Source organism: Denticeps clupeoides, chromosome 1, assembly GCF_900700375.1.
Source record: "Denticeps clupeoides chromosome 1, fDenClu1.1, whole genome shotgun sequence".
Classification (NCBI taxonomy): domain Eukaryota; kingdom Metazoa; phylum Chordata; class Actinopteri; order Clupeiformes; family Denticipitidae; genus Denticeps; species Denticeps clupeoides.
In genome coordinates this window covers 35702113-35728440 of record NC_041707.1, presented here as the reverse complement: position 1 = coordinate 35728440, position 26328 = coordinate 35702113, and the positions used below count along the sequence as shown (strand labels likewise).

Below are 26328 nucleotides of genomic sequence, written 5' to 3'. Positions count from 1 at the left end.
ACCCCATTTGCCGCTTGTCAGCAGAAGATGGGTGGCTCCCACTCTGCTAGAGGCTCTCCAGCTTGGAAGAAGAAGGCCCAGCGTCTGCCGCAGTCCCTCCATGCTCCAGCGCTCCGGGATGATGTGAGCTCAACCCTTTCCACTGGGTCTGTCACTCCATCACTCTCTACTGTCTATTTCCGCCAAGTATGGAAGAGGTGGGTGGATGGCATAGTGCTCCGCAACCTTTTTGGAAGAAAACTGATTGTTATGTCACATTACTGATCAACACATTTGAAGAGTGATCCACTCAGTTTGCAAGATGAGTCAAATACAGATTCAATGATTCTCTCCCCACCCTGTCTTTGGGAAATAACGAACAAACCTTAGGTCAGGGTAGCAGTCCATCATAGAGTGAAAACACAGGATGAAGCTGGTGGAAACAAATAAAAAAATGTAAATAAAACATATTTCTTCAAATATAAAGACCAGTCAATAATGAAAATTCTATAATATTTAATAAATGTATTTATACGTATAGTCAAATATATTTTTTAATCTCTTTAGGAAATCATGTTTTATTATTATTATTTCCAAATTTTGGTTGAATTCCTTCTTCAGCATGGCAATCTGCAGATTACATGTTCAGATCAAGCTAATCTTGTTAAACTAAACACAAATGAGGACTAAACTATATTATCGTACTATGACTGTTAAACAGTTAATCAACTAAAACTTTCTGACAATATTATTTGTTAATGGGCATGTTACTCCAGTAATACAGCACTATTTTAACTATTTTGCAATTGTGTTAAGTTTAGTTCATGTGGAATTCTAATGTGAGCAGTAGTTAATTGAGGAGCACCAACATTTAGATGTATAAGTCTGCATTGCTCTATATTTTTTATCAGTTTTTCCATAGAGGCACATTTAATAAATGGACTTTTAAATTGATTGCATACTTTTCCTAATACCCTGAAAGTCCCTTAAAAGAGGATTAACACTCCAGAAATCGGCATCGTGTTTATATTCATCTTTTTTTTTTTTACTTGATATATGCACACAAATGCAGGTTTTTAGGGATTTGAGATAAATGTGGAAATGTGATACATGTATAAATGTATATGCATGTTTTTTTGCAGTCACAAATTCCGCAGCGCTCCGCCGCGCTGAAGAGAAACACAAAAACACAGAGTTTCAGCATCTCTCCTCATCATACTGATCGCCAGCCTTGTGCATTTTTTTTTTTTTGTTCTTTTAATTACAACTCTAAGTTCCCGCACATCGGGTTTGACAAGGCCGGCGGCATGCCGCTTTTTTATTTTTTCAATTTTTTTCTTTTGCAAATAATTATATGATAGCACCTCCTCAGTCACCTGTGTCAATTGGCACTAATTAAGCACAGAGACAATGGCTGACAGCTGTCGTCTATTCTTATCCCGTAATTATTAGCGCAGAAATCGCACGCAGGGCTGGGTGTTTTGTGTACAGTAATGCCTTGCGATGAGCCCTGCGCAACAGGCAGTTTCACTGCGCAGGCCCACGGAGATGGACACGATCAACTTGAACGTGTCATCATCTGCAAATGCATAAACGAAGCGAAGAAGTGAATGAGTGGAGGGAAAAAAATAATAAAAATGAAAAAAACAACCAAAAAAATGACAGTATGGCACCTAGATAGTCTGATGTATGATTTATGATGCCTAACAAAGCAGTGTCACTCGTTTCGGTTGTCATGTTTTGTAGGAAGCTTTTGATCTGGCTTTAAAGTGAGATGTGCCAAAACAACAAACAAGGTATGATGAAGGCCGGGTAGAGCGGAAACACCCAGCGGAATACTAACTGGCCCATCACTTCCGATTGGGCTCAGCTGGTTGTCTTATTGCCAGCTTGAAAATTTAATGTAGCAGAGGGGCTCTATATCAATTTTATCACAATTGTACAGACAAAAAAAAAACAAACTGTAGTCAGCTTTATGGCAGCTTAAAACTATAATTAACTTTCTCTGACCATATTTGTTCTAGATGTAATATGAAAAATGCTTATACAGCACATTCACTGGAGATTGTACTTTAACAATTATTAATTATTTTTTTTAAATAAAGTGCTGATTGTAAAAGTGTCTGGCTTGGTGGCCAAATGCTCTCCCAGTGAAAGCAGTAACAAAAGAATAGATCAAATAGAAAAGCTACCATAGCTCAAATGGTTGAAAAAAAAAATACATGAGGAGAAGTCAGGTGACCCTGCTGACCAATGACCAGCACAAAACACCACGACAATGGACCCAATAGCATCAAAATTTGACTATGGGGAAATGACAGAAGTTGGCCTGGACTGGTAAATCACATCAGATGGTCAGCAAGAATGTGTGTGTTTGTCAAATTGAGGAACAGGATGAATGAGGTTGACTTGGCCAACACAATTTGAGCTCAATCCAATCATGCATTAAAAACAAGTTAGATGCTCTCACGCATAAACTTAGTCCATTAGATGGGTCATGGTTGTTCTTCCTTCTGTCTATTTATTTCTGCAAATCTGAAACATTTTTGATTGTATTAAAATTGATTAAAATGCCCCGTTCGCAAAAAAAATTACTTAGTGCTGTGAAATAGGGCCCTATAAGATGATCCTTTATCAGTCCCACAAGTGGGAAATTTACATATATAAAATCCAGTATTATATCAAATCCATTATGCCAATTATCGCTCTAACAAGCTGACAACCAGACGCAGTTGGTAAGTAATTACATCAGTATCAGTCACTAATTAATACACCGTTCAGGAAATTGTGTCTAAGGTACTGATTGAGTTATTCATTTGAAAGTTACTAGTAACAATAGTCACTACAACATGACTTTGTATTTGTGGAAACTGGAAGAACAGAATAGAGGTCAAGAGGGTTCTTTTTTTTGTTTTTTTTTTTAAGAAAAAGTGGCCCTGCAAAAAAAATAATCCCATACGCATAAATCAGCAAAGTGGATATTTTTTTCCCCGACGTTTAATGATCTTCGTGCGCAAGTGTGTCTCTCTCCCTCTCCGCCTTTGTGATTGTAAGACTGATGACTCATTAAAACTGTATGTCCAGAGCTGCAGCGAGTGTACGCAGTCTAATGATCCAGCAGATGTTCTGTAGCCCACCGATCTCAGGCAGCTTTTTGTGCTAATGACGCGCCCACCCTCCCTCTCTCTCCCTCTCTCTCCCTCTCTCTCTCTCTATCTCTCTCTCGCTCCCTCTTCAAGCTGCAGTGCCCCTCCTCTTACTGCTGGTGCATCCCGGCTGAGCGCCGGAGGTATACAACTGCCCCCCGCCCTGCCCGTCGTCTTACACTTTCTAATCGGCAAAGTTAAAGTGTTACACAGACACTTAATGCGCCGCGGTTTGCGCCTCAGGTCTCTGACTTTGATGCCGTCTACCTGCTCCTTTTCCCACCACGCCAGATAGTCACAGCTCTTTGAGCCTTTGGCGGCCGTCGACAGTTCAGCCACTGGCTTTGCCGGCACAGCTGAGGAGGATTATGGGATGGCTTAATATCTGATTTTAATTACCACGGTAAGTGAGCGATCATAGCTCATTATTGTAGCAGAGGGGCTCTCTGATTTGCGTCACGTTAGAGAGGGATGGAGGGAAATCAAAGGGAAAAGAGATCAGACTCGCATGACGACACAATCAAATGAGAACCAAAACTTCTCATCTCTTCAAATGCTTATCTAGATTAACACACAGACAGACAGAAACACACCAAAAAATTTATAGAGCGATATATAGACAGATATATGTATAGATAGACCTATAATCGTCTTCCATGGTTTTCTTCATAGTATCATTTAAGAAATTTGACAGTCAAATCACTCTCAGTGATTGGCCAGTGGTGGCTTAGCGGTTAAGGAAGCGGCCCCATAATCAGAAGGTTACCGGTTCGAATCCCGATCTGCCAAGGTACCACTGAGGTGCCACTGAGCAAAGCACCGTCCCAACACACTGCTCCCCGGGCGCCTGTCATGGCTGCCCACTGCTCATTCAGGGTGATGAGTTAAATGCAGAGGACAAATTTCACTGTGTGCACCGTGTGCTGTGCTGCTGTGTATCAATGTGACAATCTGTACTGAATGCAGGATAAAAAGATTAAGACATTTTAACCCCCCCCCCAGGAACAACATACCCTTTTCACCATCCAGGAATGAATCCACTCCCGGCTGCTATGGTGACATTGAATCACCCTCGGTGGCACGCCATGGTCAGATGGGGGAATAGGGGCACCCTCGGCCATCGAAGCGACGCCACACCTATTACAGAGTCCTCTGTGCTCAGCTGGCCCCCTTTTGACGGTTGCGGCGTCCAGGATTTCCTCTCGCTTTTCTGTACACAGTGAGACACATTCAATCCACAGTCAATCCCCCTGGGTTTAGTTCGGGGGTTCTGCTCATTTTGTCGGGATTTTCACCGCGCTCACATTCCCACATGCTCACGTTTATTCTCCATGCTTCTCTCGATCCGCCTCACTTACTTTGTTCACTTACTGTAAACACTGAACAAATCTTATTAAGTATGCAGAGACAAATTTCATCAAACGTAAACTGTGTTGAAATGTCCAAAAATATTGGCCCAATGGCTGTTCTATTTCCGAAGCACCATGGCACGCACGTGTATAAGCGAAAATCAAAGTTCTCTCTGGTGGGGCTTCCTTAAAACTACTGAAAAGCACCATGAATTAATTCTCATGAAAATGGCATCAATCCATAAAACTGAAAGAGTCAATAAATTTTTATTACAAGTTCTGATGGATGGATCTGTGGATGTGGGATTTCAAGTGGCAGATTATGAAAGTGATTGTCATTGTGAATCACTGCACCACAGCACACGGTGACATAACAAAACGTGTCCTCTGCTTTTAACCCATCACCTTGAGTGAGCAGTGGGCAGCCATGACAGGCGCCCGGGGAGCAGTGTGTGGGGACGGTGCTTTGCTCAGTGGCACCTTAGTGGCACCTTGGCAGACCGGGATTCGAACCGGCAACCTTCGGATAACGAGGCCGCTTCCTTAACTGCTAGGCCTGACCTCTCTATTGCTCTCTCTGTACACACACACACACACACACACTTATACATATATATATATACAGCATTTCAAAGCAGTAGAAACAAACAGGGTAAGTTGGAATGGTAATACTCTTAAGGCTCCATTAAACCGAGCGATCGTTGCACATTACAACCGGATTAGTGGCCCCTCAGAGAATTGGGACAAACTTAACTCCAAAACTGAGCATGACTAGATCCTCAGTGCCAGATGCTCTGCATCTTTCATAACACAACACGTCACAGGTTTTTTTCCTCTACTTTCTAAGAGCTGCAATGAGACTCATTCTCTTGTTTAATATGGATAAAAGGTTCAGCCAAAAGCACAGTTTCAATTCACACTCATTTATTAAACAGAAGCGAGATCAGTAACATGCTAAACTCCCAGCATTCTGCTGTTGCATCTCAGAAGGAGAAGTGGGACTACTGAGCTAAAAGCTGAAATGAACACAGTCAAATTGATTTGTTTATTTATCTGTTATAACGAATTAATAAATCAATGAATTGTCTCCATAATAGTTAAATAATGCAAATAAAATGATCAAACATCACTAGTAATGTAAAAGTAAAAACACGCAAGTCACAGGACTTTGGTGTCGGACTTCAGATAAGTATCACAGCCCAAACAGTTTGTAAAAATCCTCTTAGGAATCTTCTTTGATTTTCTGAGCATTTCCCAAAAGCACCATGAATTAAGTGCGGCACGAAAATGATCAGTGCCGCTGTCATGGTTCATGGGAGTGAAGGAGTGATGAGGCACAAAAGCTGAAATTATAATTATTCAAACATAAAATAAATGAGGCACAATGGCCTAAAACCAACAGAAATGAACAAAAAAAATAATAATACAAAATTGGCACTTGTGACTTGGCGGTCGGTAAAACACATGAACGCAGGAACACAGCATTGACAAGTATTACCAGTCCTGATGAGCAGAAGCTGGGAGTGATCAGGATCCACTAATCAGGTAGAGCCCGGTGGCCTCTGGGCGTCACAGTTGTCCAGAAAATGACCCAGTGGAGCCACCAGCTGGACTTTCAGTCATTTTTATAGTGTTGTGGACCTAAAGCAATGTGTTGTGTGATTATTTTCTTGGTGAAGAGGCTTGGCACATGGGCTCGCAGTGTTGTGGACAGCAGACCCCGATGCAATGAAAGCTCAGAAAAAAATGATGGAGACGCAGCAAAAAAAACATATGGAAGTGGAAGTCTGACCGTGTTGCCTCTTTCTCAAAAACCCTTTTTACGTCACCCATTGTACTGCAGCGCAATTGAGAAAATGTAATTACTGTGTCTATTTGAATTTAAAAATTTTTTTTGTAAATGCTTGTTAAAAAAATAAGCAGGCGTTTTTGAGAAATCCAATTAAGATAATTAGATGAAACTATTTAGATTCATTATTTTATTTACTGTGTATCACTGTTGCCATCTCTGTCCGCTTCTGTCTCACAACATCTGGCAATGCTGTATAGAGGGGCAGGTCCGGGTCCAAGTTGTTCAGAAAGTGACCTCAGTGTAAATGCAACAAAGCTAATGGAATGCCTCACTACGTACCCCTATTCATAGGCTCCGGGCCTGGATGCTCTTACAGCTCTGCTCTGGCCTTCTGCTTTCAACACCGGCTGAACTTGTTCGACACACGGAAAATTCACATCATGCCTCCCGCCTTCGCCATGCTTCCCAAATTGCTTATCGAGCTGAGACCTCTGCGCATATGTGGCAGGACACCTACTTGATGGCACAAGAGCCCCGTCTGGTTTGTTTCCCGTCACTTAAGGTGACCTGTAATTAATCTGTCTGTACGTTTAATTAAGAAGAAAAGTTGCGGCCGTAATTGAAAGTAATGCGCTCCTTGTAAACACCGCGGGAAAGAGATGCGACCGGTAATGTGGCATGGCAGAGGAGATACATCACAGCTTCTAATCCAGCGCTGACCTCGCCGACGCTGACAGACATTAGGCTGCCGGGCCGCTCCTTCCTCTCTCCCCCATTCCTTTTGATGAAACCTTGTCAAAAGTGCAAGAGAAAGAATTACAGTGTCGCACAAAGCTCATTTATGTACCTCTACAGAGCCATGGCTACCTCAGATGAAACTTTTATGGGCGCACAATATCACTCTGTCACCCTGTCCAGCGTAGGGTGCACTCTGTTACTAGTTTTATGAAATCATGATCTCCACCTTGAAGATGAATATTGCAATATAATCTTTTTTTTGTCTTTTTTCAAATGCATTTGAATAAAATTCTCAAGAAGCCATTTCTTTTGCAATGTTTTTTAAAAAAATTTGCAATTTTCCTACAATAGCAAGTATTTTTTTTTCAAGGTGCTGCATTTAACCCTTAAGATCTTAATATGTTAATTTAATGTTCATTTTCCAGACAGTAATTTAATATTGTGTGTTTGATTATGCCAAAAAAACCGTTAAAAAAAACCATAATTTTCAGGGGAGAAAAATACAAACAAAAATGAAAAAAAACAAAAAAAAAATGAAATAAATGCAGAGGAGTGTTCAGAAAAGGTGAATCATTCAATTGCAAAGATACCGATAATGAAAACTCACTTTTGCCCAACAGAGGGCAAGAAAACTAGATGACATTTAGGAGGTCTTCTGACGTGACGAAGCTAATTCCGTAAAGGCTAACAGGCCTCGCAATAAACCCTTCAACCTGCCACAGGCGCTGTGCCAAAACAAACCAAGCTGGTCCAAGCTGTTTTGCGCCCCATATGCCATTCTCTCAGAACGAGAGTAAATAAATTAATAATGTAAATTAATAATGAAAGTACAACAAACATGAAAAGGGCCTCGAGATCGCTAATGACAAGTCATGCTTGATTCCTGAGCGCCATTCGCTACAAAATAAACTTCAGCAACAGTGACACGTGTGCAAGCGAAAGGAAGTGAAACAATTTCCACGCTCATTTTTGCTGAGTGTGTGATGCAGGAACGAAAGAGAGAGGCGAGAGAAAGAAAATAAAGAAATAAAACCAGACCGAGGTGTGAACGTAAGGTGACCTTTCTGCTGCACTGATGTATTCTGAGTCACGACTTGGAAATCTGAGGCGCTGCGTTTCGTTGGCGTATGGTCGGAATGTCGGCAAGGTTGCATGGTGACAAAATTCTGGAACATCTCAGCCTTCGACGACTGAAGCTTGTTTGTCCCATAATTCCCCACTGTCCACAACAAGAGTCAATAGTCCTGGCAGTATTGACTGGACAGTAAACATTTTACTGCATAATTGGTTTATGTCAACGAGTGAAATCCCAATCCATGCTGCATGATTCTTCAAACAAGAATACACTTTATTGGCAATTATTAATTTCAGATGTGCATATTTAATCAAATGTCATAAGCACTTGACGTAAAGATGCACAATTTGTAGATGTAGATGCCCCTGTTGCCCTGAGATTAACATGTCCAAAAAAATGAATGGGAATGACAAGTCCCAAACTGTAACTACCTGTCAAAAAGTACACACAGTGTAGATTTTGACAAGAGGTTCAGTGTAAGAAGAACTGAAAATTGCAGTTCAAAGAATCGAATGCTGCAACTAACTTTCCTCATTGGCGCACACTACCAAACGAAGCAGAATGGGCCAATCGTCCCCCTTTACCAGTAAAAAAACTGTCGACTGCCTGATAACCGAGGAGCGCTGCTGATGAGGTGGGGTGGGGAAGGTGAAGAATTGCCTCCTTCTCCTCTCATGGTAACACATCACTGTCCATGAATTGGCCTAAGCCAAAGGTACAAGTTAAGATTATTGTTAAACTTTGTCAAAATGTTGGCTAAAGTTGTATTTTAGCTTAGCTACACATGCTAACTTGAGTGCAGTGTCACTTTTGAAAGTGTCGTTTTTGCCAAAAACGCGACTTTGCCGCTATGCATGCTCGCAATGTATTGTCTTTTGTTTTACATCCGTCAGCCAAAACAGAGATTCACTTTCACGTCCTATTTGCCTTGACATACTGAAATGTCTCATATTTGACAGTTAAATGGGGTGTCCCTTTTTTCTGGAGCATCATCCCATCCTTATGTTCTATGAAAAACAGAAAAAAAAAAAATCCCGACATGAGCGGGAGGATTTCGATCCATGCCTTGGGACAATCGCTTCAAAGCTAATTGTAAAGTGAGTGAGTTATGGACAAGTTAACAATGGTTATGTGTTTTATACTCCTCATCTGTTCATGTAAAGCTACTGATTCTGTCTAATAACACCAATTTCATCAAGAGTTGACAATTCAGTTGATGTTTTTGCATCCATTAATAAAAAACTGCGGAGAGGTTAAAAAATGGCAGCCTGTAACTGTAACTTTCCAATAGTCTGACATACTGTATGTAAGAAAAACTACAACACAGGGAATAAATTGCTTGTATCCATAGTGGGTGGTCCTGGTGAACCAGAAAGATTAATTAACCGATGGAAAGAGGAATGGACTTTATGGGTCGTTCTGGATGAGGCCAAATACCACAAAAGCAAATTTCCTCAGCAGCGAAACCTGTTAATCGGGTAGAAGGGAAGAATTGCGCCGTTGCAGGAGCGGGCAGAACAGCATTGCCAACACCCCCGCTCTCTCTGTCCATCTGGGTGACTAATATTAGTTCCTTATTTACAGTTGTGTAATTGCGAGTGTGGCGAGGTCGTGTTTAATTAACCCTTCCCTACTTCCTTATTTAAATGCCAAACAGCAGTCGGCGTGACGCTGTGAGGGCTCGTCGTCTCACGGGAGACGCCAGGCCCAATTCAATCAGACTGTTTAGCTCCGCCAAATGCCACAGAGCTCGCTGACAAATTGGCTCAAGTGGATCGAGACCAATCCACAAATTCTGGTTTTGCTAGAAAACTACGCATTTATCTAACAGTTTTCTTTTAATGTCCGGCACAGTCCCGGCACATTCCGATTTGAGGCGTTTTGAGAAGTTAACATTCCAGAAAAATCTTCCCCCATTTCTTTCTCTGCTTGATTCATGAAAAACTATAAACATTCCTGAAACTTTCTTAAAGTGTATGTGTAAAATACAAAATGTTAAAAATATCAATTCAATATTTGAAGGGGATCAGCCTTACAACACTTGTATGGTGAAAGTTCTGGATTTGGGCTACTGCTTTGTTTTTGAGTTCTTAAATGGCTTGTTAAAGGTTTGACAAATTTAGACATATAATGCTTTGCCAAACAAAAAAAATAAAATAAGTACACAAATAAATGCTTAGTTGCCACATCATTGTGAGCTTTTGACATTGAAGCATCTGCGTCTGTTGTGTAGAACACAGCAACAGAGAACAACAGCAACACGGAACGTACCTTGAGTGCCATATATGCCAAGGGCCCAGGTTGCAGGGGCAGTTGGCCAGGCAACCGTAGTTACTATGGCAACATTTTTTTGCCATACTTCCTGTGGATTCTGTGCTCAACTCCAACCGGATGGAAATAAAATGCTGAGACCATATTAACTTTTTTCCCCTCCTCCCCTTCCCATCGTGGGCTCATTGTGTAAGCCCTAGCGCACAAAGATTGTCTGAGACAGCGCCCGTCTAGAATTATTGCAAAATTCAGAATGTCGCACTTAAAGTTTTTTTTCTCCCCCTGTTACCCATCATATTAGTGCAGCGGGAAAGTTTCTCCCTGAGTCGGAGCACCCTGTGCTGGCACCCTGCCTGCCTGTCTATAGAGAGCGCGGGTGGGCGAGCGAGACAGTGAGAGAGAAGAAGTGTGTGTGTGTGTGTGTGTGTGTGTGTGTGTGTGCATCTGCGTCAATGCGACAGTCAGAAACATTGAAGAAAAATTCACATGAGGACCGGAGGTGTGTTCTCTAAAGGAAAGTCAGACTCTGACCAAGTTCTGACCAACCAAACTCTTAACTGCTTTGTTCGGTTTTTTTTAACAAGGTTTTATATATTGTGAAACAGCGCCCCCATTCATTAATATGTACAACGCATCCGTGCCTTCCCTCATTTCTGCTGTTCTGACAGTATGGGAAGCCAGGAGAATTTGGCATCCCTCACTTTAAAAGGCCAATCAGAAATGCTCAGTGTCACTCAAATGTGAATGGTGAAAAAAGGAACCGAGGAACAAGGGAACCCGGCGCGCACTTGGCATGAGACTCTTTCAGTCCAACTTTTCCCATCGCAGCCATTTTCTAGATGTGCTCTTAGGGCTTGTCACTTGTCAGTATTGTTTTTTTTTGGGGGGGGATTAAGCATCTTGATCCCAAGATCCTGAACAATGGCAGCTCTGAACGTGAGGAAAAATATACATAAAACCGGTGGAAGAAAAGCACTATTTAGAGAAAGAAAAGAAAATGCACACTTCTAACAGATAATTTAATGTCCTGGTATTGTTCGGGACGCTCTTCATAAATGTAATCAGCTCATGCTTCACATTATTAGTGCCGAGGAATTCAATGATGATGCAGAATATTGCTGGCCCACCCTTTGCAGCTGTAACAGCTTCATATCTGGAAAGGTTTCTTACAAGGTTCATGGGATACGTTAGATGAGATGGCCTGCCTTGCAGCATCATCCCAAAGGTGTTCCATTGGGTTCCGGTCAGGGCTCTTTGCAGGCCATTCGTTTTCCTCCACACTTAACTAACTTATCCTGGCCTTTATGGACCTTGATCTGTCCGTATGATCTAAAATGTCGTACGGTAGTTTGGAAGTGTAAAAGCTCAGATGAAAAGCCATTCCATGAATTCCTTGCAGTCCCACTGCCAGTCCCACAGGGAATGCATGGCCACCCCCTGTGGACGCAAGCCAGAAGGCTTATTTTCAGCCTGCTGCCTTTGTGTACCATTATGTCACGTTGACCTCTGAACCTGCTGCTCTGTCATGTACTGTAACCGCCGCGGAGCGGCTCACTGGACTCCAAGCGTCCCCGATCTGCTGCATCCAGTCCCTCTTCTTCATCCTCCAGTTCTGCTATGTCTGCACGTGCGCCTTCAGGCCCCAGTGCTGACAAGCTCCGTTCTTGAGCTAAAACTAAAGCCACACAAAGTATGGGGATCTGTAGATATTGACTCTGCAAACAGATGCTGATGCAGGGGATTGTCTATGGGGTGACCAGACATTTGTTTGCAATATGTAGTATTAAAACATTTGCACATGTTGGCTAAGTTGATAAGTAAGTTGTGTAGAATGAGCATAGTGCCACTAATGGTTTTTTAAACTTGTCTGGGTGATTAAACACATATTTCTACGCTCGTTCTACGAATGCATATTGACCCTTCCCCTCGCACATGTACAATCCCCTCAAACCCCCAGGTACCCCTTATATACTCCGTTCCCTTTCCTGCCCCTCCAGCAAAATAGTCCAGACACGCCCCTGGCCTACCATTTGTGGCCGATCAACGTAGGTTGATCTGAAATGTCCATGCTGCTGTTCATATTTACGATTGTGAGCAGATTGTAAGTATTATGCATATAATAATGGGTAGTTAGAGGGCCATATTTGAATTCATCAGTAGTTTTTTTTATTTTTCTCTTGTGTCTTGTGCCAGCACACACAGAAACACAGGAACCCACCACTGGGACTTATTTGTTTTCCCCACGTGGTGACTTTAATAACATTTCAGGCCAGGTCCCACAGATCCGCATTATGAGATGAGGCGCGATTATAATGCTTCCTTATGGAGAATGTCTACACAACTCGGCCCTGATCGCTCCTGATGAGGGCTTACACTTTTGACTTGCACTCCCGCCACCAACCCCCACCCCACCGCCATTAAATCTCTTCTGCTTGGCTGCTAAGTGCTCCGGTCGGTAATGTGGCCAAATCTGACCGGAGGTCTCGAAAAGTGCCCCACCGGCCAAATCAAGTCCTATTTAAAGCTGGCGGTCGTTTCCTCCTTCAGTGGAGGGCGGTGACCCCCGCAGCCACTTAAAAACTTTAATAATCCACTCATGACAAAAACCAAATAACGTGCCATGTGCAGCAGTGTGCACTGCTGAATTCATTTGGGATAATAAATGAATGTTGTTTAAGATAATGGTTTTTTTTTTTTCCCAGGGCCTGGTTACGTGCTTGGCTCAGACTGGTATGTGTTCGGTCCAGCAGGCCTTGGGTCAAAAAAATTCAAAGAAATAAGGCAGCAAAAAAAACGCACATCTTTTACAAATTAAACCTGCTGAAAACGTCAGTTTTTTTTTTCTAATATATAGGGTTTGTTTGCTCTTCCCCTGTTGGCGAGGGTTTTCCCCAGGTTATCCGGTTTCCTTATGTCCTTATGTCGAAGGCACGTGATGTAGGTGAATTGAGTTGTACTGAAAAATCCTTTGTGACTATTTATATAAAATATAGATAAAGGAAAAGTCACGGATTCTCTACTTCCACACGCCAAATATGGTAACAGCCACTGAACTTCAGGTCTTTGACAACCAAAACCTATTCAGGGTCCCGGACATAATGTGATCATGAACATGAACATGAGGTCACCGTGAGCTTTTGCCTTTAAATCACAGTTGAACAAATGACATCACAGTGACCTTGATCTTTGTAACTCCTCATTCTAGTGGCCAAGTGAGAGTGATTATTTATCATACGTGATACTCAGCAACCTTCCCCCCTGCTTTTAACCCACGAAAGGTGCCCAGGGATCAGTGTGTGGGGGCGGTTCCTTCTTTAGTAACGTCTTAACAGTTAGTGGATTCGAACCTGTGATCCTCCCATCACAAGGCCTCCACTGGCCTGTGAATATTTCCACTGCCAGTAAAATATCTGGTCACACCTGCTCTATGGAGGCAGTGGGACGATGAGTCTGTTTTTTGGAATCCAGATTATGCAGAGTTGCCTCTATTCAGCTTTTGTTGATTTTGCCTTCTTTCTGCACCTTTCACTATTGTCATCTTCATAAGCATCTTCATGAGATGGTTATTCAAATGACTGAAGAAAAAGCAGGAACAAGATCAGCAAAAAATGTAACAAGTGGTGATGACATATGCACAGATGAAACAAATCCCAGCGCTCTGTCTGGAGGAGCAGTGTAGATCTGGAAACATAGTGAGAAAAATGCAAACGTACACACACACACACACACACACACACAAGCAAAAAAATGCAGACACTTTGCCGCTGGCGGTGGTGAGGTCAGGAGGATGATGGGTACCTGCAGGCCTCTCCTCTGATCATACTGCCCCTCGGATGGCGGATCTCCCGGCTCCCCTGCTGCCAAGCAGACGGAGTTGATTACAGAGCAGCGGAAGGGCCTGACCCACAGCCTCACCGGTAGGTGGCCTTCAGCAAAACCGGAGACGCGGTGCGGTAACGCCAGCCGAGAGGCGTCTAGCGCGGCAAGACTGGACAGGAATCTGGCCATTTCTCCCCTTCCTACCTCATTTCTCAAACGCACGTAGATAGAAAAGCTTTGATTTGGCATGGCTTGTTTCTAAGGTATTTTTACATTTCTTGGGAACATAGTTCTTTTTATTTATTTGTTTATTTATCTATCTATTTATTTCCCTCTTCCCATCTCAGAAGAAATGAAAGCAGCATTCGGGTGAGCACACCAACTTTCATTCTTGACTACGGAAATGACTGAATTACATGCACAATATGCTTTTAAAAGGGTATAAAAGAGAGTATTTTCCAGTTTTAGTTAATTTATTAATTTATTGTTACTATTATTATTTTGCCTTGTTTTTCGTTTGATGTTAATCAGTCACATTTTCCTCCAGGATTTTAATTGAATTTAATTTCCAAATTAAACTGCCGTATGCATGAAGTGGAGTGAAAAACAAACACCTGTAAGTGGCCAAGCAGCGAAGATCAGTGTTATACACCAGGGTCAATCAATTACGGGTTCACCAGTGTCTGTTTAATACAGCATCGTGACCCCCGACCCCATTATCGAAATGGATACTTAAATTGCGGAGCAAAGTTGTGTTCGGAACGGAATAAATAAATTGTAAAATGCCTTTCAGTGCTCTTGAAACATTTTAACACTCTCCATAATGCACGCCGAGTTCATTTATATTTTATATGTTTGCCATCATTGGCAATTTGTGCGCGTCTGCTTAAAGTCTTCCTGAGCCTGGGCCACCCATTGATGCAAAGTAATGGGCTCCAGCCGATCCCTCCTCCTGTGTGTAGTTTTTTTGCTGGGGAGTCAGATGCACCCCTTAATTGATCAGTCTTTTGATTGATCAGTATCATCACAGGCATAACACCAGCACTTTAGATTAACCAGGAACTGGCCAGGCACATAGATAGAAAGCTTTGATTTGGCATGGCTTGTTTTTTTGTGGCACAATGCTGTTCTATTTCTCAGACGCCCTTATCCACAGTCCCCCTGGAGACACTCAGGGTTAAGTGTCTTGCTCAGGGACACAATGGCAGTAGGTGGAGTTTCAACGAGTGACTTTGTGGTCTTCTGGTTCATAAGCAGGTGTGTTACCCACTAGGCGTCTATCACCCTATGGCCACAAAATCAATAATCCAGTGAAAAAACTGTGGCACATTATTACTTCACATTTATTATAGAGTAGTATAGTTCCTTTAATGTATTGTATGTGTATATATTGTCAAAGACCAAGCGTTCCTATATTTCTTCATAAGCATCTTCACTTTAACCATCTGAGCCATGACTGTTAATCTGAGGTTACGGAATTTTTATGTATGCAAAAGTTCATGGGTCATGATTATTGATTATTGATGTTTTTAGGAGGCTCTACCCTGTCTCCAGGTCATAGGGGTGAGAACCATATGGGGAACATATTAGTTGAATGAATGTGAAGTGATTGTCATTGTGATGCACAGCACACACCTCTGCTTTTAACCATCACCCTTGGTGAGCAGTGGGCAGCCATGACAGGCGCCCGGGGAGCAGTGTGTGGGGACGGTGCTTTGCTCAGTGGTACCTCAGTGGCACCTTGGCGGATCGGAATTGAACCCACAACCTTCTGATTATGGGGCCGCTTCCTTAACCGCGAGGCCACCACTGCCCCAGTTGAGTTATACATATCTAATAAATGCTTCTGTGTCCCTGAGCAAGAAAATTAACCCCGAATGTGTCCGGGGGGGAAAGTCCCTGTAACAACTGAATGGAAATTGTATCTTTGTCTCTTGTCTGACGTAAAGCTAGAATTTGTATAGAAGTGAACAAAATTATGTCCTCCTCAAGCACAGAGCTACTACTGTCCCCATCTGTCTCTTTGCTGCAACAGTCGTGAAGGTCTTCGAGTTCAATAGCAAGCAAGCATCAGTTTAGCTGAAATGCATCTATGCCATACATCTGGGCCCTCCTAATCCCTCTAGAGACACAGGAATGGACCACACCGTTTGCATGGCCACCGTTGTCATGGCGACCAGATCAGCGGTGTCACAGGGATTCTTATGAAGGTCCGAACCGCCTAAAAAAAACGGCAGTGAAAAGTTTTCTTTCCCGACTTGCCGAGGAGAGTCGAGTGTCTCCATCTGTCTTTTTGCTGTAATAGTTGTGAAGGTCTTCCAGTTCAATACAAAGGTGTGCCAGCATCGGTTTTGCTGACCCATTAGCGTGGGACCTGTAATGCATCTCTGCCATACTTCTGGGCCCTCTTGATACTTCTAAAAACACAGGACGGGGCCGCACTGTTTGCATGGCCACCGTTGTCATGACGACCGGATCAGCGGTGTCACAGGCAATCTTATGAAGGTTCGAACCGGCTAAAAAATGGCAGCGAAAAGTTCTCTGCCAACTCGCTCGGGGAAGGAGGCACGCCAAGTTGGAGAGCGAACTCAGAACCCAAAGTTAAAGATAACCACCTCTCAATCAGCCGAGGGCCCACGGATGAACTGTGACTGTCAGCCTACCGCTCTCTTTCCAAAAACCGAAAACGTCACTGCCACTGAAAACTCAACTCAATTTTCATTTTAACATTTTAACACTTTTTGCGACCTGGTGGGTTGTTGAATGGGCGAAGGCTCACTACAAAGCCAGTCTTGGATTTTAATCACTGAGTGTTAAATGTTAGTGACTTTATACTGTATATAATTTGTGCGTTTAATAAAAACACAGAGCCAAATCTAATAGCTAAATACAGTACAGGCCAAAAGTTTGGACACGCCTTCTCATTCAATGGGTTTTCTTTATTTTAATGACCATTTACATTAGTAAATTATCACTGAAGGCATCAAAACTATGAATGAACACTACGTGGAGTTATGTACTTAACAAAAAAGTGGAGACCTGGCCTCCACAGTCACCGGACCTGAACCCAATCCAGATGGTTTGGGGTGAGCTGGACCGCAGAGTGCTAAACAAGTGCTAAACACCTCTGGGAACTCCTTTAAGACTGTTGGAAAACCATCTCAGGTGACGACCTCTTGAAGCTCATCGAGAGAATGCCAAGAGTGTGCAAAGCAGTAATCAGAGCAAAGAAACTAGAATATAAAACATGTTTTCACCTTTTTTGTTAAGTACATAACTCCACATGTGTTCATTCATAGTTTTGATGCCTTCAGGGAGAATCTACCAACGTAAATGGTCATGAAAATAAAGAAAAACATTGAATGAGAAGGTGCACTGTATATGGATCTGTAATGGTTTTCTTTAGAAACAGACATCGATTTCATAGGAGCTCCAGAACATCCAGCAGGGATCAGGCTACTTCTACGGGATGAAATGAATGAGTGAGCAGATTTTTCAGTTGACTTCTACTGATGTGATGCACTGACATTTCCCAGACATGTTCACACTCTCACCAGATCGGTGGACTCGAGTGCAGCTGGCTGTCCAGCTCAAGATATTTCCAGAACATGAACTGGCCTGGGGGCTTGGAAGTGGCAAAATAAGATATTTCACAAAACACACACAGCACAACGAACTGAAGCGTACGCGCAATAGGAAATGAGAAATGAATTAGCAGCAAAAAAATAAAAAAATTTTTTTTTTTTTAAATTGAACAGAAGCCGCATTAGAGTCGATCTCATTCTACAGAACACTTTTCTTCCCAACATATCCAGGTGGGTTAACAAGCTGCGTAGCTGTTTTTAGCTGGAGGAGCATGCTCACTGTGCCAGTATGTGAAGCTGGGAAGGTATATGCAAGGCTGTTGTTCAGCTTGATCATTAATGGACCAATTGAAAAAGCATTTTAAAAGCATTTCAATCAATGGCGAAGCCTGTGCTAATGGGCGCTTTCGGTCAGGGGGGATCTGGAATATACGTTTTCATTAAAGAAAGCAAATTGCAGGTCGTTCTCGAATTAAAATGAGAGGTGCATTTGTCGAGCAGGATACCGGGAACACGTTCACTCGCTTGCTCCCCCCCCTCTCAATCACCCTCTGTCCTGTAACGCTGGAGTAAAATGCAAACGCCACACGGTGTACAGGCTTTACTATTCGAATTTGTTGAGAAAACAAAAACCAAAGTCTATCTGGTCCATCTATAGCAGTACATTTCAACCGAGCACATGGCAAGGAGCCGATCTCCGAGTTCTGGGAAAGGGGGCGGGGCTAGCAGAAACCAAGTGAACTATTACTGCATTGGTTTAAATGAGTTTAAAAGGGGGTTTGGTGAGGAATATAACGATTGCTTTCTATACGAAATGTATCATTTTGATGAACATGTATGAATGTCAAGTTATGGGAGGTTTGGAAACGACTTATAAGTTAATTGATTATGTCAGCCAGATAAATGGTTTGGGATACTGCTCTAAGAGCCCATGTAACATAATGCACACAGTGTGTACACATTGTTATTGATTTTGAGTTATTAGATCATTGTTTTAGGGCTGTATTGTGAATCAGTTTGTTTGTTGGTTTTCTTCATAGAGTTTTCGTTTTTGATCATTTATTTATTTTGTAGATTTTTTTGTTGTCATTTTTTGTCCCTTTTTGTGTTTTGGTTTCTTTCCAATAAACGAGGCCTGCCCTCATTGACAACCACCTCTGTGCCATCATCCCTGGACAGCATCTCCTCTCGGGTTGTTCTGGAAGGGGGAGTCATCACCCCCGTTACAGCTTCCACTCACACGCCACACCTTATATTTCCCATGCTGAGAAAAACACAGCCAACGCCTACAAGTGTCTTGTTATGTTGAATTTCATTTGGATCAGATTCAGAAAATAGCACAGATTTGTTTCCGGACAAATTACAAAATAAATGTTCCATAGGTTATTGCAAACAGAAGTGCAAGATCTGATTAATGCTATTTTTTTTTACACCTTGGTCTTATGAATGAAATCACTTGCCAGTGATTCCATCAGTCAGAACTGCCTTGGCCTACATAAGTCACATAAAACAGAGTGTGTGTGTGTGTGTGTGTATATATATATATATATATATATTAAATGATGAATTTGTCTGTTTCAGAGATGTCAGGGAAGAATGAAAGATTGAAATCCTGGGCACTGAAAGGTCAGCATCCTAACATCGTTTCCTGGTCAGAAGAGAAGACGATGGAAAAGATGGTGGTGTTGACGCGCCGTATTATAACTGGGGACCTGAGGAATAGCTGTGTTGTTTGTTATAATCTTACAGTAACGTTTTCAATACGATAAACGTCCCTGACCTTCTCTTTCCATTGATGTACAGTTGGGTAACTTCTATAACTATATGTAATAAAGCTCATCTCTGGTGTCCAGTGTAAGCTGGGCACGCTTACCGGTTCTTGATGTTGGTGTCATAGTTGGTGTGCAAGTCTGGAGTCTCTCGTGTGAACAAGATCCTTCCCATCCTCATCTCCACTTCCCCTTCATGTTTGTCCCCTTGTCATCGCTCGAGTTTGGGGACGCACTCGCAGACATGCTTGGAGCAATGGGACAAGTCGTCACAGGGGGAGAGGGGTCTGGAGGAGCTGGGGAGGGTGACCGGAGGCGCCTGGCCTGAGGGAGGGAGGCAGAAGGTGAGTGGGAATGACAGAGGGGCAGAGGACGCGTCGCAATGCAGTGGGAGGGGAACTCAGGCTCCATGGGGAGAAGCAGGGAAGGAGGCCTGGGGATGAGGCTGGGGTGGACCGGGGCGGAGGAGAAAAGGAAGGCGGCTGGCTTGGGGATGGTCCGGGAGCTTGGGTCGGATGGAGGGGGCGTCTTGGCTGGCACAGACGGACGCTGTTGCTTGGCTCTGGGTGGCAGGAAGGTGGGACAGCATGCAGTTAATGTCTTTGCAAAAGGGGGCAGGCAAATTCAAGGTTGAGGGCAGGCAAAGGTCATGGTCACAAGGCAGGATCAAAAAGTGTTACAAAGAAGGCTAGCGTTTCTGGCAACATAATTCGCCACAATTCACCTGACTTTAATACTGGACGCTGACCCCCCCCCCTCACATCCGCTGTCTCCCAGGCTGATCTCGCTCCCTCTGGTGGGCTGGAGGTACGTTGACCTGTTACAATAAACAGTTTTTTTTTTTCTATCCCACCACCGTTCCTAGGTGTTGGGACACTATATCAGAACACTCATTTAATTATGCATAAAGGTTTTGGACAGTCCAAAATATACGCATTTGGTTACTGATCACTATATTTTACCATATTTTAATGTTCTAAATGTAACAAAACTCCTTGCAGTTATCATCATAATAAATGGTATAAAAAATTATATAAAATTTTTTTCAGAGCTCTTTTTACCTTGTATTATGCCATGACCTTTAAACTGTGTCTCTCCAGAGTACATGCATTTGCAAACTGTTAAATAACTTGATCTGAGGAAAAAAACAAAAAAAACAGAAATGCTCTTTCAGTGTATGAATGTTGTAATTTGTGAAAATGATATGAGTAGAAACTGCAGAAACAACAGGATCGTGTTTGCTTCATAGGAACATAATTTCTCATTTAAATATTTTATTTGATCTGGCAGCAACACAATAACACCTGTGGCTTCCTGTTTCTGGCGTGCTGCATTCGAAAAAAAAAATCTTCAACAAAAATATTGTGCTAATTATAAAAAAATATTTTGGGGTGAAAATAAAACTGGCTGATTATGATCTGTGCAAAGTACCGTCCCCACACACTGCTCCCCGGGCGCCTGCCATGGCTGCCCACTGCTCACCAAGGGTGATTGTTAAAAGCAGAGGGCACATTTTGTTGTGTCACCGTGTGCTGTGTTTGCTGTCCTTCACAATGACAATCACTTCACTTTCAATTACCTGTGTCATCCTTGTGCCACTTAGTAGATCCAGCTAATGCATAAGAAAAATTGAACTATTTAGCCAACTAGAGAACTGTTTCTGACTAGTTTCCAAAAAGTTTTTCCTTTGATTTTGATTTGGTGACCACCCCTGAGAGCCTTGAAGTGACCTTAAACCTGAACCTTTGAACTCAAAATGAAGTCTATCATCTACAAATGCCAATGAATGTTTGCAAAATCAAAGGTCAGCCATGTCCTTTTAGAGACATGGGTGAAGAGTAAACTTGAAATTTGACCCCTAAGGCTATCAGAGTAAATATAATAGGGAAGTTGAGGAAGACTTGCATTGAGGATTTGGGCTGACTTGTGTACGAGGGGTGGAACTGTGTGTAGTAGGCCCAGTTTGATGCTAAGTGTAACTAGTGTGTGTAGTTCTATGGTCAAGTCAAAATGGGAAAGGTCAAAAAAACACATTTGTGAATCATTTGTGTGAGCAGCAATATATTACACACACACACACACAATTTCTTTTTAGTCATGTTCAATGTGTTGCCAGCTTTCTTCATACAAGGGTATGTGTTCAGTAAAATCTGTATGCATGTGACAACCGGATAATATCCAAGTGGTTCTTATAAGTGCAGCTGAAGAAGGTCTTGTAGCGGAGTTATGGTGGTGCATAAAAAAAAGAAATAAGTGGCTCTCCAGACCCACACGAACTTGAAGTAGGTCACGGATGGGTCGCGCAACACATGTAGAAAGAACACGGAGAACACAGTTATGAAACGATGAAGCCACGCAAAGCTGGAGCCTATTGTGAAGGCCCAATTCCTGCAGCACAGAGGAGCAAAGGTAGAGGGTGGATGGCTAAAGCGATTTGTGTGTCGGATGATTCCTACAGGACAAATTCTGTTTAAGCACAGAACACACAGAAAAGAAGGGATATAGCACCACAGTACCCGCAATCCTCTGTGGAAGTCCTAAAACTCCTCCCCAAACATAATTTTTCACCCATATGTGATCATAAACACTCTAAACCCACGTTGAGGCGTACTGGAAAGCAGAGGGTGGCGGGGAGAGGGTTCAGGGTCCCACCCGATGATCAATGCATGTGGGCGGGCAGAGTCGGCTTTAATTAGCCTGAGTTATGTGAAGGAGTTGCGAGTCGACCGCGAAAGCAGAAGACATTTTTCAAAGAAACAGTCGAGTTTTAAAACGTGGCTGTCGACCATCAGCGAGGGACGAGGCAGCATGTGGCTTAATTACATGGAAATGGACTCTTTACTCATTCTTCCCATTATTTTTGCTGTAATGAGTTTCTTCTCCCGCCTTATCCTCCATGTCTCTCGGACTAAACAAAAATAATAACATTTAAGAAATATATAATTACACATCATGAGATATAAATAACATATATCTTGACACAAAGTCAATTTTCCAGCCCGTTTTAATATACTTTCCTTTGCCTCCGGGAACAGAGTATAAATTAGTATAAATTAAAGAGGCCATTTATTGTGTAACTGTTATTCAAGTAATTTAGCGAAGTCGAGATTAGAATCTTTGGACACACATTGTCTGGACAGTCTGTTTGAACAAGGAGCGACAAAAGATTTGATTTTGTAATGATGGTGACATACAGAAATTATATATGTGAAGTGCTGCCATTAGCGTCGTGTCTCTGTTAATCTAATTGGAAAGAATTTTTTTGTCCAGCGTACGGCTGGAACTGTCTATCCTTCTGAAGACCTTGTAAAACGAAATTGGTACTTTATTTAAGTTTTTTTTTACATGGAAGCACAATGCACCAGGGTATACAGTTCCAGATATTGGCCTTAATTAATCTTTCTAACGCATTACTGCATGACTCCCTGGATAAAAGCGTTGAAAAAAAAAAAAAAAAGTGCACGAGTGTGAGGATTTTGGCGTTTCTATCGTGGAATAACGTATTCTGAGTAGTCTTAGGTTGAAGGGGCGAGAGAGTTCCCTGGTGCAGGTAAGGCTAATTAGTTTAAATATCTTATGCGCCCGTACACTTACATGAACCACTGCTGCCGTGCAAGTTCACACGTGCTCACTTTGCACGGGTCAGGGTCTGGTGTGCCGGCAAGGCCTCACGTTCACGTTACTGTACTACAGCGTTTGTTCCCCACGTTTTGTGTTGCTGTTCTCGTTTGTATACTATGCTGAATATGTAGGAAATTCTGAAATCAGACACTGTGCACGGTGCACACGAACACAGTTCAGTCACACAATCATAACTGCAGCCAACTTAGAGTTGCCTTTGGAAGGCGGAAGGAGACATCAACATGCAAACTCACACAAGACAGTCACTATCGAACGTATTTTTTTTAGCTCGAGAGATTGGTTATTGGGTCTGCATATGGTATTAGTCTGTGCCGAAGATAACCCCCCCCAAAAAAAAAACACAGTTTGTCATGATTTGGGGAGTTTAAACTACACAGTAGTCTATTCGGACTACTCAGAGAGCCAATCGTCGCTAAAATTCCGCGAAATTAAAAGAAGCGACACCGGGAGAGTGGCCTGCGGGTAATTATTACTTGCAGCTCGAAGGGGAAGAACTGAGTGACAGTTCAGAAAACCAAAGAGGTTGCAGCGAGTCACACGTCACACGTTAACCTGTCTCCCTACTGCTGAGCGCCAGCTGCACGGTTCTCTGATGCTGACACGACTGAAGTATATGTATGTGCATGCTGCACGTGTGCTGGAGGTTCCGTGTATGTATAGAATGTGTGTGTGCGACTGTGTATGTTACGTGACACTAAGTCTAGGATAGCCTGGGGACATTTTGCTAGTCCCGCAGGTTCCAGTGAGACAAAATTTTTGCTGGGTGACCCATGTATAGGTGTTCTACAGTGTTAGTTACATATTTATGATTAACGTTTTAATACATATGTTCAAAGCATTAATCTGAAATACAAAACACGTATTACTCTAGGTCCCCACAAAGACATTAAAGTAAATTGTATGCGTGTGTGTGTGGGTTGGGGTGGGTGTCTTTTCGCACCTGTGCTGTTGTACTCTCTCCGGCTGCACTGGTCACTGAACTGTTTCCATATAATTGTTGCCATTTAAATACCAGGGAGATTTATAATGGAGTCGGTCTGGCCCACCGCTCCCTCTCTCTCTCTCCGTCCTCTAACCTCCATTTTATTTTATTTTCAACAGCACCCCTCTCGTTTTACCCTCGAAATCGCTTTGGGGAATTCTTGGGATGGGTTGCCAGATTTCTGCCTTTTGCCATTTAAGAACTTTCTGCTCTTGCACAGTGATCGGTTTTCTGTTTTCTGTTTTTACAGTGAGAGCTTGATCCATTGGCTTTGTCTGTCTATCTCTCTGTCCTTTCCTCATTTGCTTATAGTTCATCGAAATGATTTGCGAACAGAGCAACTTAACTTTTTATCACCACTACTTCCGATTTACGGTGAAAGCCAGTTCATCTTTTCACTGGCAGTAAAGCAGGTTGGGCAGTAAGGCACACAATGGGCTGCGGGTACATCGACAGAGGAAAGGCCACACTGAAGAAAAACCCATTCAGAACAAAATGGCAGGTTTCGGTTAAAAGGAGCGAAGGCATAAAATGGCTGAGTGGAGTCTCACACTGGTTTAGTGCCTAAAGTGGGATCCAACGACTTGAAATCAATGTACTTTGGACACACCAGTGTTAGTGGGTTTAGCCATGGGGAGCCACAACGGGCCACATTGTTGAGTTTCTTTTTCAGCTCAGCTCCTCGTGCAGCAAGACAAACTTCGACAGAGTTGAGTTTAGTTGAGTTTTATCCACACAATGCAACAGATTTCAAAAAGTTCACCATCGAACTTGCCACTGTCAGATGCTGAAGCACTTGATATTTTCATAGATTTTGGCAAAAACAAACTCTCAGAGAACTATTTGTGTGCCATCGGGTAAAAAAAAAAAAAAAAAATCTTGAAACAAATTAAAGCAAAATTGCACCCTGGCATAATTGTCTGTGCTGATGGCGCAAGCCCAGGGATGCTCCTAGGCTGGCCTGTTCCATTTTGTGCAGAGATGAATCCCAGAAACTGCACGGGCCCTTCACAACTCAGCTTTCCCGACAGCAGCAATCTCGAGACGTCGAAAGTCGTGCGGCCTGATCCGAGCTGTGGATATTTTGCCACGCAGTGCAGTGAGGAGTCTAAATACTTGGATTCAGGTTAATTATTCTGGTCTGGAGCCCGGTGTGGGACTGTAATTGACTCCGAATGACAGAGGCGTGTGGAAAAAAGCCATCGTGTTGGTGCTTTCCAGGAATTACCGTTTAATCTGGGTTACCGGCATGACGAAAGGCCGCTGATACATTTTCTTATTAAAACAAACCCGGCTTCTGGCGGCAGCGGGATGAATTGGCGGCAGGAAACGTAAAATGTAAATGTGCAACGTGACTACGGGGAGAAACTGCACACAGTAGGCTGGCTCGGCACCAACAGCGGGCTACATCAGACGCGAATAAGACAGCAAGACCTCGTCTCCGTGTGTTACTTAATGCCCAGGTTCACGGAGAGTGTCTGTAATTAATCTTTTGAGAGGAGGAGAAGAAATTGATCTTTTTTCTATCAGACCAAGGATAACAAAATAAAATAATACGGCATCTGATGTGCAGACTAATGAATAGATTGGGTCTATGGATGTCGTTAATGTTGCTGTTGGTTTATTCATCATCTCTTCATGTTTACTTTGGACCTTCTTCCATTTGGGAATTAATCTATTAATCTAAAAAAAAGAAACAGCAGATGTCACAGACTTTATCATAGTTTTTTTTTTATGCTGTAAAATGAAATTTAATGTTACTTACGCAACACCCTTTCCCATCAAGTCGAGAAATCCGCTCTCAACAGTCTAATCACAGCCTGGTGCCTAAATGAACGTCACCTCTCTTTCAGTCTCCCCCCCGACTTGCCGATGCCGGGAATGAAAATCCTCGGCTCTGTCGTGTGGCGGTAACCTTTAAAATGACCCCGTGCATTCCAGTAATGGCCGAATCAGCGCGAATAAAAGCCCCGCATGATCTACTGCCCACGAGAAGCAGTCTGACCGCACCTGACATCTGTATCTCGGGGCACGGTGAACGACTTACCAGACGTGCGGCCGGAAAATGAACTTCTGAGCCGTGGAGGATTATGTACAGTCAATCGTTACCCCCTCCGCGCCGGCCGAGGACAATGCGGGCAGCTCGCTTCGAGTCTTCAGTTGCCCCCGCAACCCCAAGCCA

General features: G+C 42.9%; 2 long non-coding RNA genes across 2 annotated transcripts; both read right to left on the bottom strand.

Annotated features, from left to right (window-relative positions):
• Positions 1-95: 95 nt before the first annotated feature.
• LOC114801323 (uncharacterized) lies at positions 96-4223 on the bottom strand. Its single transcript, XR_003751485.1, has 3 exons — positions 4139-4223; positions 365-412; positions 96-225 (listed from the first exon to the last, which is right to left on the bottom strand). It is a non-coding gene; the product is annotated as an uncharacterized LOC114801323 (long non-coding RNA).
• LOC114801317 (uncharacterized) lies at positions 4224-26328 on the bottom strand. The gene is made up of 3 exons (XR_003751482.1): positions 26194-26328; positions 19627-19846; positions 4224-4335 (listed from the first exon to the last, which is right to left on the bottom strand). It is a non-coding gene; the product is annotated as an uncharacterized LOC114801317 (long non-coding RNA).